Raw genomic sequence first — 14,873 nt, 5'->3', positions numbered from 1 at the left:
CTGTATATATATATATCTGTATATATATATTTGTGTATATATATCTGTATATATATATATATATATATATATATATATATATATATATATATATACTCCTGAGAAAAAACTGGGCAAACCAAATTTTATACATTTTACTGCACTAAAAGCTATATTGAACAATGAAAAATTGAACAAGTAAATTAAACAGGACTAATAACACAGAGGAAGGCATTTACATAAATTATATATAAATATATAATATATAAATATTTATACAAAAATTTTATATAACTGCTTAGGATGGAATCGCATTCCCTTTTGATTTCTTTAAAAGATTAATAGTTTTAGATATGTTCTCAACCAAAGTGTAACACTGCAAAGAGGAAATGCTATTCTATTCGCCTTGCACAGCTTCCCACCGTTTGTCATTATTCGATAGACTTCTTCCAGCCAATGCACGAGATATGGGCCAAATATTCTCGATTGGGTTTAAATCGGGTCTTTGATTGGGCCAAAATATCACATTAATTGAATTATCAGAAAACCATTTACTTGGGACTTTAGCAGTGTGTGCAGGGACATTTTCGTGTTGAAAAATAATGTTCTGGGATATTCCCAGCTTCTGGATACTTGGTAAGAGTCCTTTTTCTAATATTCGAATGTATTCCTTCGCATTGATTAACTTCTCACATCTAATAGGTTCCTCAACTTCCGCTGCAGTAAAAGTTTCCCCATAGCATTATACCTCCATTCCCGTATTTAACTGCCGTTTTTATGAAACTTGGCGAAAATCCTTCTCCAGTTCTTCGATTGCACCGTTCGGGAGCATCGGAAGCATAACTAACAAGACAAAGTCTTGATTCATCTGACCAAAAAACATTCCTGAACCAGTCCGTATCTTTCTTGCCATAATACAAGAAAAATCTCTTCCTATCATTGATATTCTTCTTAGATGAAAATGGCTTCGTTGCACACCTTTTAGAAGAAAATCACATTTCTTTCATTCCTCTGGATATTATATATCTAGAAAGAGAATTTTCAGTCCCTGTTTTGAATTCTTTGCTATGGTCAACATAAGTTTTCTTTCAGTCCTTCAAAACAGTTAATTTAAGTCTGTGGTCGTTTTTAAAATTGATGCTCTAGGGCGACCAGATCCAGATTTCCCTTTTACCAAGCATAAGACTTCGAACCTTAGACCAATTCACTTCACTACAGAAAGAGATATTTTCACATTTTCTTTTCTTAAAATATCAAACATCTGCTTGTAAATCATTTTTGACTGCCTTAACCCTGCCATCTGTTTTTTTATATCTTTCCCAAGATGCGGTCTTACCATTTTTAAGAATAATTTTTCCACTTATTATTATAATAATAATGATCTGCAAAATAAACATTTTCAGCATCAATTAACAAAAAATCGTAGAAAAATATTGAAAAATCGATTTCCTCCTTCTTTCACGCTTGGCACATTTTATTTTGCTCATGATTGTGAGTATATATATATATATATATATATATATATATATATATATATATATATATATATATTTCATTATAAAAATGCGAGCATGAAAAAGAAATGTGGTTTAGTTTACATGTGGAAAATAAAGGACTAGTTTTAAAACTGGAAAAGCAAAGGACATGGTATTCTAGTAAATATATTAAATTTATAACTTAAATTATTGCAGCAATAAGAATTTATGATATAATAAAATAATATATCTTTACAAGTTTTTAAATGAGTTCTTCCAAATCTAAATTAATACAAAACAAACGACCTCACAAATTGAAAGTTCCATTACTTATAAGGTAAAGCTAGAATGCTCGAATCATTCTCTATCGAGGTTAGGGTTAGGGTTAGATAAAGCCAAAAAATATCCACTCATAAATATGGGAGAGAGACTATTTTCAAATAGCGTCCTAAACTGGGACTGGAGTAATGGACTTATATCAACTAGATATTAATAAGTCCTTCTTATATTTTTTCTTTTTTTTCAATGGAAAATAGATAATACACTGTGGTTGTGTTATCGGCAGCTCCAGTAACTCTCGATTCCCCTTTTTTGTCCCTCAATCCTCATTTCCAACGAGTGACCTTTCTGACAAAGGGCGAAGAAAAAGCTGCTTTCCAGTTCGGTAGTACTTCGTGAACAGTAGCCTGAGATGTCGGAAATTTTTCTGTTTCTATGTCTATCCTTGTGGACACGTAACTAGTAAGGGTGCTGGAGGTAAACGTTTCATCTGGGCTGATGTTACCCGCGTGATAGTCAAGGACCCTAACCTTGGATTAACCATTAAGGAGGTTGCCCTATCAGCAGGTGTAAAGTACCGGGGCTGCTGTATTGCCATTTGCTGAATGGATTCTGGGTCATTCAGTAGTTTCTGGCGGGAATTCTCAGAGCCATACTAGTGGGTTATTGTTACGGCTTTACCTTATCATGTGCTACAAAAAATCCTGTCTTTCTCTCTCTTACTTTCCCTCTGTATCCTACTCTAACCAAATATGTCGACCTGTTCCAATAACCCCAAAAATTCATCATGAAATATCTAAAAAAACAAAACAAAAACACGAATAAACCTAGAACCCCATTCTCCAAAGTAGACCCCTACTACCATGTCTACTTCTCCAACATCAGGGGTCTACGTTCTAACCTTCCAGAAGTTGAAACCCAATTACAGGAAACGAAACCGGACTTACTCTTTCTAGGCGAAACTGTCATAGGGCCGATCACTTCACTAGATTAGTTCATAATAAAAAATACTCTAACTTAACATCTAAATTTGGCCCCCAGGATCGCCATGGACATGGAATATACGCCTACATTAAAGATGGCTTCCCCTGTGGCAGGGATATCTCCAGATAAGACCCTAATCTACCTTATATGTTCTTCCGGGTTGCACTTGCTTACACCACCACATTTATATTTGCCCTCTATCGCCCTCACAACAGTGGGGTTACTGTCTTTAAGAGTATATTTGAGAAACTTTACCTCATCCTCTCTGCCCACCTTTCGGCTAACATTCACATTTGCGGTGATTTCAATGTCCATAATGTGGAATAGCTGACCCACTTAAATAAGACTAATGATGAGGGGAGGTTCTGTCATGGTTATTCCATTGCCTATGACCTCACTCAGATTGTTCACGAAGCCACCCGTTTGCCCAATACTACAGGTTAGTATGCAAGCCTTCTAGACCTTTTTCTCACAACTTCCCCTGAGCTATGTTCATGTTCCGGTCTATCTCCCCTGGATTCTTCCGACCACTGCATCGTATCAGTTAAGATAATTATAGATAGATAGTTATAGATGTACTGAGACTAAAGCTGCTTACAGGACTACCAGCAACCACTGTAAAATAGTAATAAAAATGCAAGAGAGCTATATACCCAGTCTGTTGAATCCAAAGTAGCTGAGCAGCGGCTTGGTTCCCACCAGTTTTGGCATATAGCAAACAGGATCCTGAACAGAAGCGTGCGTTCTATCCCAACCATCATCAATGGACCTGAGGTCATCTCATCAGCGTCAGACAAGGTCAAACTATTTGCCAAGAACTTTGCAGCTAACTCTACCCTCTGCGACGAAGGTCATCAACTCCCCGTATTTCCTCCTACAACAGACAACATATTTAAGAACTCAGGTGATAAGTCATATCCCTCTCAGTACAGATCAATTAGTCTCTTGTACGTCATGAGTAAGTTGCTGGAATCCATATTAAATAAAGAAGTAGTCAACCACCTCAGCAGAAATAACCTCCTTAGTGACATGCAATATGGTTTCCGTTCTGCTAGATCTACAGCTGATGACCTAACAGTTATATCCCATAGGATTAGTGAACCTCTCGCCAAAGGCTTCCTTTCTAGGGCAATTGCTTTTGACATATCAAAGGCCTTGGATAAGTTATGGCATAAGGGCTTACTTCACAAGATTTCCAGCTACGGTATAACTGGAAATCTTTTCTCAGTAATTAAATCATTTCTCTCTGATAGGCTGATAAGAGCCTATCAGAGGTTGATGGGCAGCAATCAGAGGCCCACAGTATTAATGCTGGAGTCCCCCAGGGGTCCATCTTGGGCCCAACTCTCACCCTGATCTACATCAGATCTCCCAAAACACGTACTTAAATCATTCGTTGACATGTATGCTGATGACACGACCATCTATGGCAACACATCAAAGGTCGTAAATGACAAAGCTCTCACGGATTTTCTCTCTCCTCTGATCTTTAGCGTGTGGTACAGTGCGGGAAGAGATGGCTGGTTACTTTTAATGCATTTAAAACCAAGCCCCTATCTTTACATTGTTAACGCTCTGATCCTCATCTAGAATCAATTGAAATGGATGGCTCTCATCTTGGGGAGGCTTCATGTTTTGACAAGTTCCTGGGTTTGACCTTTACTCCTGATCTGAAACGAAACACGTATATCAAGTCTGTTGCCTGGGCCGCTGGGAAAATGGTGGGATACCTTCTATCGCTCCAGGAGATATCTCACTACTGGTGCAATTCTCTATCTGCATAAAAGCCAAGTACGTCCAAAGATGGAATACTGCTGCCACATCTGGGCTGGAGCTTCTAAAATAGCCTATCCTGCCTTGACCAAGTACAAAATAGACTTCGTGGCTAAGTGGGGGATGCCTTTTTCTCTTCCCTGCAACCTCTCTCGCACAGAAGAGACGTCGCGAGCCTGTCTTTGTTTTATCGTTATTTCCATGGCAAGTGCTCTTCCGAGCTCCAATCTCTGGTACCCCATCGCCAATCTTTCACGATAAACACCCGTCTAGCTAAAACCATTGTCAGTAATTTCCACCACTCTTTATCTGTGCCTAAATCAAAACGTAGATTCCATGAACAAAGCTTCTTTCTGAGAAGTGCACGCCTGTGGAATTCTCTTCCGTTTCCCTGTTTCCCACCTGACTACAACTTGGATGTCTTCAAGTCCAACATAAAAAAAATCCTGATCAACCGCCCCTTTAAGTAAGAAACTATCAAATGCCCAATACCAACTATTACTACGATATTATCCCATTGATTATTGTACACACAATAACCCTTATCCCCGAGTTGCTTCCGGGCCTTGATAAGTGGTGATCCCCATGTAAAAGAATATGTTATTAATTGAATTTTAAAAAGATTCTTAATGCGGCAATATTAAATTATTATTATTATAGAGCTAATTCTTTATTATTATGTTGTACTAATTTATGTACAAATCGCGGCATTTCGGATACACGTCTTAAAATACGCTTAAATATAATAATTTTATTCATGCATATTTATTATAATTATTATTATCGAAGCACCATTGTATTGATTATTATATTGTACCCGATATATAGAAGGGATTTCAAAGGATTTGGGTGACATCAGCTAGTATTGTAACCAAAATTCTGAGCTCTCCAACGCCATTCGCTACAACAAAAAATCACATAAAACCATTGAGTAGTTTTACATTTAAATATAAAAGCACTTAAAAGAATTTTAGTAGAGCTCTGGATTATCACTTATATTGATTAGTGTTTTCATTAGCGTTATAGAGGCCTCGCCATTTTTCCTCGGATCAATTAACAAAATAATTGCTGTTCTGACGAAGTTAGAAACTTGGTTTTAATAGTGCTCTTAAGACCACCTTAATTTTATTTAGTCTTTCAATAACAATCTGGGTGGAGTCCTGTTTTTTTCCACCGGTGACTTATGAAATTGTTTTTATTTTATTCATTATATTTTGCTACAAAAACAGTATACAAACGGCCTTTAAAATGGTAAATAAGAGGTAAAGTTATAAGATTTTAAATATATATTAAAACACACATTTTAATACTACGTATTTATCGTTCCCTTCAATAAACTGAAACAATCCCTAGAGCAATAAATTATGAAGATTATCGGTAAATAATATATGCTACATTAAATATTATTGAATTCCGTAGATGTAAGACAGGCAATATTGGAATGGATCACTTCGAACGTAATAGATGCTGAATTCAAATGTACTCAATACTCTAAATACAACTGGTAGGTCGTATGTTAAATCGAATAGTGCTCAATATTCTAGATATATAAAAACTAAGAAAGGTCGCTGGGAAAATGATGAGATCCTTCTACCGCTCCAGAAGATATTTCATACTGATGCAATTCTCTATTTGTATAAAAGACAAGTACATCCAAGGATGGAGTCCTGCTACCACATCTGGACTGGAGCTGCTGAAAACAGCCTATCCTTCCTGGACAGAGTACAAAATAGACTTCGTGGCTTAGTGGTGGATGCCCTTCTCTCTTCCCTGCAACCTCTCTCCCACAGAAGAGATTATGCGAGCCTGACTTTGTTTCATCGTTATTTCCATGGCAAGTGCTCTTCCGAGTTCCAATCTCTGGTACCAACTCGCCAATCTTACACGAAAAGCACCCGTATAGCTAAAACCAATGTCAGTAATTTCCCCCACTCTTTATCTGTGACTAAATCAAAACGTAGTTTCCATGAACAAAGCATCTTTCTTAGAAGGGCACGCCTGTGGAATTCTTTGCCGTTTGCCTGTTTTCCATCTGACTACAACATGGATGTCTTCAAGTCCAACATAAACAAATTACTGACGAATCGCTCCCTTAACTAAGACTCTTTATCAAATCTCCAATACTAACGATTACTACGAAGTTATCCCATTGATTACAACAAGGCAATAACCCTTATTCCCAAGTGGTTTCTGGGCCTTGATAAGTGGTGACGTCATGTAAAAAACAAAAAGAAAAATATACAAAAGAGAAATAGACATTAAAAAAGTGAGAGGGGAGATGAGAATATTAGATTTAATTGTGAATACTTTTCTTTTTTTACATTTTAAGGTGTTATATCTGATTTAAATATATATTTAGTCGCGTGCAAGCGACTCTATAAGTCGCTCCGTCGGTCGGTCAGTCTGTCGGTTGGTTGGTCTGTCCGTAACACTTTTATGCTTGACCTTTTTTGGTTACGATCAATGGTCTGTTGTTAATAGATGCTGTTCTTAGCTTTCAAAGTTTTTCTTGGCCTTTTGGCCAAGATCAAAGTGATGTATCTGTTCCGGCAGATACTGAAAGCAAAGACCATATGTGGAGGCAACTCTACTTATAAGACCTTGGTCCATGTAGGGGCAACCCTTCATACCAATTATCACTATCCAGCTCCCCTACTCCCCGGGGAGTTGGTCCCCATTTCTCCTTCAGTTCTCACTTTAAAAATAGGCCTTGTGCCTAATTTTCTCGGTTACGGAGCAAATAAATACCCTTTTCTTGGCCTTTTGGCCAAGATCAAAGTGTAGTATCTGTTCCGGCAGGTACTGCAAGCAAATACCATATGGATGGGCAACCCCACATATAGGACATTGGTCAACGTAGGGTCAACACTTCATACCAATTGTCCCTATCCAGCTCCCATTTCCCACCCATCGGGAGCTGGTCCCCTTTTCCATCCCCCCACCTGTCTCTCCACGTTAAAAAAAACTGCCTTGTGCCTAATTTCCTCAGTGGGGAAGCAAATAAGTACACACTCCCCACATTAAAAATCGCCCTTGTGTTTAATTGTTTCGGTGGGGGAGCAAATAAATACTCCTTTCTTGGCCTTTTGGCCAAAATCAAAGTGTAGTATCTGTTCTTACTACATGCTTTACTTATGTTTGTAACTTTTTGATATAAATTGGGGGATCACTTTTCTGTATTAATTTATGTAAAATGATCAGCCACTTTACAACCGTCAGTCTCAAGACCATTCAAGTCATTCTCCAGATCATTCAAATTGTTTTTGAAGGATTCCAGTTATTTTTTAAGCATTCAAGTAATTCTTAAGGTCATTCAATTCATCCTTAACTTCATTAAAGTCATTCTAAGTCATTTACTTTTTATTTATTTTAGTCATTTCAGCACATTTTCTGTCATTTTTGTTTATCTTTAAGAATTTCATGTCAATCCTACATTCACGCATTCATTCATTACACGAGAGCACGTGACTAATGGCTATCGGCCTTGTTTTATTACAAATAACTTTACTTTTTCAATAAACTAGTATATTGAAAAATAAGTTTATATCTACTTGTTGATATTATGCAAAAACATGTTTATCTTTATTTAAATTAAAGAATTAAGTAAAATATCTTTAAAAAATGAGATACAGATTATATAGCATTTATTTCAAGGCTTGAAAATACTTAAATAAAATAACCTTTTTTATGTTAGCATACAAGATTAATGTTAAATTTATCAATTTCTCAAGTGCACTTTTAGAAACCCTACAAAATATGGGAATTTAATTAAAATTGAATCTAAAAATTACCTTATATTCATTTCATGTTTAGCTGACCTTTTAAAAGTGTTTAGATAAAACTTATGTAACTCAATCATTAACTGCTAAATAATAGATGATTTATGTTTGTTAAGTGCAACAAAATGTACATGACATAAAATAAATTACAGTGATATTTGGATCTATTTAAAATTTTTGTTTCATACCTTACCTCGCGAAGTTTATAAACGTGCATTTTACAAATGAATAACTTTCAACTTGAATCTTTGATTTAATTCTTAATATTTATAATAAAATATTTTTTACGATTTCTATGCTTCGCAAGAAAAGCTTTTCTAACTTATAATATATTTAGATACATAAAATACTTTAAAAAATATTTGTACACGTGAAACAAAAAAGTTATGAAAAATGTTTTCACGGCGAGCTACCCAATTCAGTTAAATTTTGAAGTTAAATAAAACCATTGTAAAAATCCTTTAAAAGATAAATATTAGTTTTCTGGGTCTATTTCAAAGATAATTACTAACGTAAAGTCCTGAGATCTTGAATTAAATTAAAAAAAAAACACCTTGTCTGTACAATTAATTAGCCAAACCCGAGTGATTCGGCCGTTCGCAAAACGCAACAAACTAAAATTTTGTAAACACGGAATATACGAAGGCCCAAAATTTCAGACAGTCGAAAGGCTATGAAAATGACGTCATGTAATTAAAAGGGAGGGAGGTGTATGATAGTTTCTTTTTTCCCCAGACGTACATCCGTACATTCCTATTCTGAACGTTTGTATACAGTTTTCCATTTTTTAATTTAATTATTTTTATATGTTCTTGTTTTTCAATTATGTTTTTTATAATTATAGTTCAATATTATTTTTAAAAAATCTTATGCCGAAAGTTTCACATTCTTGCGAGCAAGGAAATATTTAATATCTTGCATATAAAAATTATGCGAAACCTGCAATTTTAAAAAAAAGTAGAAATAATTTTTGCACTTATAATGTTTTGTATGTGTGCAAATATTAAATAAACAATGCTTAATTCAATGGTAATATCGGTAGTTCGAGAAATTCATTTTTCTTCGAGTTATATCGAATTCATTTATATGTAATGTTCCTGTCAAAATTATTTTATTTTATTTTTATTGTTACAACTTACAATGCTTTATTTCTATTTAAAAAAGCAAGAATATATTCTTGCGTTTTTTATTTACTACTGAAAACCATACCTTTAGTAAAGGTATCTTTTGTTTAAACAAAATAATACATTTTTACTAAGATTTAAATAAAAAATAATTAGTGCGTTATATTCCGCAATCATTATTTAATAAATACTGAAAAATTCATTAAAATTAGTTAATTTCCTGATTTTGGGTGATTTTTTAAGTAAAGGGAGTAGTCAAAATGTTCATACATTTTCAGCATCGGCATTCATTTTGTCAGTAACTATTATAATAATATGTAGTTAATTATGTTTAGAGTAATTTTTTGACAATAAATTATTCATTTTTACATACACTTATTTTTTAAGGTCCGTATAATCGTTAGCAGTACATTATAAATGCATAGAACTACCGGGAAATTGCCTAACTTTTCCAAATCCCGCAAAACATTGATTAAATCAAAGAAGTTCTATTTACATTGGTCATTTAGAACTTAGTTTTTAAAATTAGATTTAATCATTCACAGACAAGGTGTTTTATTTTCTAATGTTCAGCGTTTGTTTTAGATTTCGACCTTAATTTGATAGTGTTCAGTCTATAATGAACAGGGCTGAAAGCCATAACCTTTTTATTGATATTTAATTATCAGAAACAGACACAAATAATAAAATAAATCATGTGGCCTCAGTCACTGAACTCTACACTTAATATCGAATAAGTCACGTTTATTAATATGTAAGACTTTGAAATCATTTGATGCTTTTAAGCATAGTCACGTAATTTCATTTTTTTATTGAGGCAAGTAAACACAGACAGGTATTTCCTAATTGATATAACATCCGTTATGAAAAATTGCATTTAATACTTATCGAATATATATATATATATATATATATATATATATGGGGGGTATGTGTGTTTTACATCTGTCTACGACTAATCTGCGTGATACGAGATCAAGAAGCTAGTGACCCATCACGCTTTATCACTGAACTATCAAAGGGAGTAATAATATAACACACGTGTAACTGTTGTTATTTATTTTATATTTTATATATTTTCTATAGAGATAATTAAAAACCAATTTACAAAGAAGCTTTTATCGTTTGGATGGGGACTATTGTTCTGCTTTACCAGATTGAAACCACTTTATTGAAGCATTAAACATGTGACCAACTATAAAATCGACTGAAAACGAAACAGAGGCTATCCAACAAAACATTCAATTGATGTATCCAATATTTTGACATAGGGTAAATTTTAATTTTAATTCAAATATTGATTTAACCATTAATTTTAAATTTTCCTTCCATTAACTCAGATTTTTCACGAACCCACCCACTGATAGTCAGTATGCAAGTCTCCTCGACCTTTTTCTCATATATTGCCCTGAGCTATTTTGTTTTCCGTTCTGACCCCGCAGGGATCTTCCGACCATTCGGTTGTCTCTGTTAAGATAAGAACAAAATGTAATACGTACTCCAATATACCTCCCCATCGTACAGTATATCGATACTCTATGGATGACTGGGGTAGCATTCGTACATTTATATTATATCTACCTCTTTGTTCCCTGTTTGAAAAGATTGTGTCCTCCATAGTATCAGACCTGGCTTAATAGTTAATTGTAGGTATAGACCGTTCATACCCTCCAAAAGAATTCAGCAAAAATCTAACAGTCAAGCGTGGTTCTCTCCAGAATCTGATGCTGCTATTGCGCACAGAAATCACTATTTATATTGTATTAAGTGTTGAGACATTATACTGAACAAAGATGGCGACAGTAAATCAAATCGAAAAAGAATCAATGCAGTCACCCTCTCGCGTGTTGAGCAATTCTTAGTAACAAAGATGGCGGCGAATAATCAATGCAGTTACGATTCAGTCGTTTCAAGACAGAGGGTTGATAGGGAACTGTACTGAATCAAAAATTCAGTATTTTTATAATGACGTCAAAAGCCTTTCATTGGTTAATTCTCATAAATGTGGAACGTTTTCCTGCTTTCCAACTGACTACAATATGGTTGTCTTTAAGTCCAACATGAACAAATTCTTGATGAGCCATCCCATTCAGTAATCAAATTTACCAAATTTCCACTACTAACGATTACTGCGTCATGTGCTCTTTATACCACTTTATATACATTGATCCTTATCCTCGGGTGGCCTCCGAGCCTTGATATGTAGTGTCCTCCTATTAAAAAAGCAAAAAACATTCCGCTAAAACAACTATCAGATATTACTTACCAAATATCAGGCAATATGACGAACATGAAGTAAAGCTATAACAGAAAATAGCATGTAGTCTAATACTTAGGCGTGTCATTGTACATATAAAATATCTACAAGCACGTGTTTTGTCATGTACGACTAATTAGCGTTACCACACCCAGCGTATATACTGAAATGAGGTCTACTGAGTGATGTCCGACATATAACCACGAATTCCGCTTCTATTACAACATTTTCCTCGATTCTCCTATAATATACATATTTCGGTCACGCGATAAGTGATGTTGACCTTATTATAAACTGAAATGTGTATAAATTAGAGACCTTCAAATGATACATGTGAAAATTTGAGCCCAATTTTATTATTAGTGTACAAATTACAGTAATTTAAGTGAATGAAATTGTCAACACAATAGAAAACTCTGAATTTTCTGTGTTAACTTATTGTTTGCTGATGTGCAAAACATACTGTGCACGCAAATTGATCGCATGATGAGTGTTATTGAGATGTTGCTTCGTTGCTAACATTGTTAAAGCTGTAGTATAATTAGTGCTATTTAGATGTTGATCCGTTAAAAATAGGGTTTAAGTGTATTATGCTGACTGTAAACTCAGTCGTAGGGATACACATAATACCGAACGTTTCAATAAATTATAGTGGGTTGGGGTTTTTTTTGCGAAAAATATCGAAAAAGTCTGCAAACGCATTGGAGCCGATCCTCACATGAAGTTGCGTAAAATAGTTGAAGATTTAGCGATATCTGAAAGCACAGTTCTCACCATTTTGCATATTTTTAAAGTAGACGTCGTGTTTGTAAAACAATAACGTGTCGACGATTCGATATTTATAAATGTTTCAACGCACTAAACACTAGATTATGCGTCAATATCTATCGATGGATGAAACATGTATTCAACATATAACTATCATCGGCAGTAAGCTGAATAGACAGCACGAAATAAAACTGTCAAAATCAACCAGTACTTGAAGGAAAATAAATAAATGATGTTGAACCGATGATAATGTACTGTGCTTCGATGACAAAACCAAATGAAGAACAAAACGAATTGCACCGGATACAAATGTATTCTTCAGACTGAGCCTTCAACAAATACTCGCCATTTGCAATCTTCAGTACAAATAGATTTAGCAGTAATAACGAAGTGATATAAGAAATTAAAACTTGTAAGAAAATTGTTCTATTTAAACGCGTCGAATTGGGATGGAAAGGTTGGAGTAATTGCATATATTTTGAGAGTCGATATTTCATTGATAGCCACTGTTTTAATAATTAGGGGGTTATTGCGTGATGTTATATACATTTATCTGTTTATTTTTTAGTTTTGTTTCTCTCTTTTCACCCAAACTGATAATTTGTATTGAATTCATATCAGCCACAGATGACTGGTTCAATACAATGAAACCGCTGGCCCGTCTTTGGAATATGTATACAGTTTTCAAATATTTGTATTTTAGCTCTCATAATCGCGATCGAGCACTTTATTTGATTTCTTTTCATCGCCATCTGACACACACTATATATATATATATACATATATCTGTGTGTGCATGTGTATATATATATGTGAATATGTATATATGTATATATGTGTGTGTGTATATATATGCGTGTATATACATATGTGTGCATATATATATGTGTATATATATGTATATATATGTATATATGTATGTGTGTATATATATGTATATATGTGTGTATATATGTGTATATATGTATATATGTGTGTATATATATTTATATATATGAATATATATATGCATATATGTATATATATGTGTGTTTATATATATGTATATATATGAATATATATATGTGTATATATGTATATATATATGTGTGTGTATATATATGTATATATATGAATATATATATATATGTATATTTATATATGTATATGAATATATATATGTATGTATATATATGAATATATATGTACATATATGACTATATATACATATATATATATATATATATATATATATATATATATATATATATATATATATGTTTTTCCTTCCCGATATGGGTAGGATTCTAACACTATTTTCTTTTCATTTTCGTATGGTCTAGGATCATTTTCGCTTTATGCATTTTTCCTTTTAATATCCTGAATATGTCCTCTGCAATAGGGACGAAACGTGGATTATTTCATAAATTCATTCGTTTTTTTTTCTTTTGTCAAACCAATATAACGTCAACCATCGCTGGTATTTTTATTTTATACATATATGTATATGTATATATGCATATATATATGTATATATATATGTATATATATATATATGTGTATTTATATGTAGATATATATGTGTGTATGTTTATGTATATATATGTATACTAGCAAAGTACCTGTCGTTGACTGGGTTCAAAAACAGCGTACGGAAAATGGACTCTGATTTATGAAAGCATGATAGGTTATGAAAAGGAAGGGTTGCAATGAGATAGCTTCGAATTCGGGGGTATCAAAATCAAAGAAAAATATAATGAAAGTAAAAAAAAATAAACCCCATAATTTATTATACCATACCTGTTCACACTAAACACTTATCACAATATTCTGTTGATCTATATTAAAAAATCTTGTTAAACTTTGTGACATATTTCCATTCTATGGATGTCAGGCGCGAACGAACACCTCATAATTTTATCATACCATATTTCATCAAGCTGAAACATAATTATCAAAGTATACTTATGCAGATAGCTATGAAAAATCTTTATTAAAGTTTGTGCCTATTTCCAGTCCAGGCGCGAACGCAGACCCCACAATTTTATTATACCATCCCTATTTAAGTTAAAACATACTTATTAAAGTATTCTTATGTACATATATATCAAAAACACTTGTAAAGATTTTTTTTTTTATTTTTAAATTTTTTATTTCCATACTTTGTGGACCAGACGCGAACGCAGACCTCACAATTTTAATGAACCACTTTTCTGCCAGATCAAACATACGCATTCCTGTGTCTCGATACATCTTCTATCATTATATGTTATCAGTTTTTTAAAATAGTCAACCGTATAGGAGCCTATTCGTGACCAGACACACACACAATCAGCTTTATATATATATATATATATATATATATATATATATATATATATATATATATATATATATATATATATATAATGGCTTACTCTGACCCATAAAGCTGGTATTGCGCATAGGTAGAAAGTATCATGCTTATTCAATATTA

The 14,873-nt window shown here is 33.5% G+C and overlaps 2 pseudogenes; both read left to right on the top strand.

Moving 5' to 3' along the window:
* Positions 1–7,236: 7,236 nt before the first annotated feature.
* On the top strand, positions 7,237–7,418 carry LOC145284270 (U2 spliceosomal RNA; annotated as a pseudogene).
* Positions 7,419–7,560: 142 nt separating this feature from the next.
* LOC145284230 (U2 spliceosomal RNA) lies at positions 7,561–7,723 on the top strand (annotated as a pseudogene).
* The last annotated feature ends 7,150 nt before the right edge of the window (positions 7,724–14,873 follow it).

This window comes from Euprymna scolopes, chromosome 8 (genome assembly GCF_053919585.1).
Source record: "Euprymna scolopes isolate OS-2025 chromosome 8, ASM5391958v1, whole genome shotgun sequence".
Lineage (NCBI taxonomy): Eukaryota > Metazoa > Mollusca > Cephalopoda > Sepiida > Sepiolidae > Euprymna > Euprymna scolopes.
Note: the sequence above shows the minus strand (reverse complement) of the source record. Positions and strands in the feature narration are given on the sequence as shown.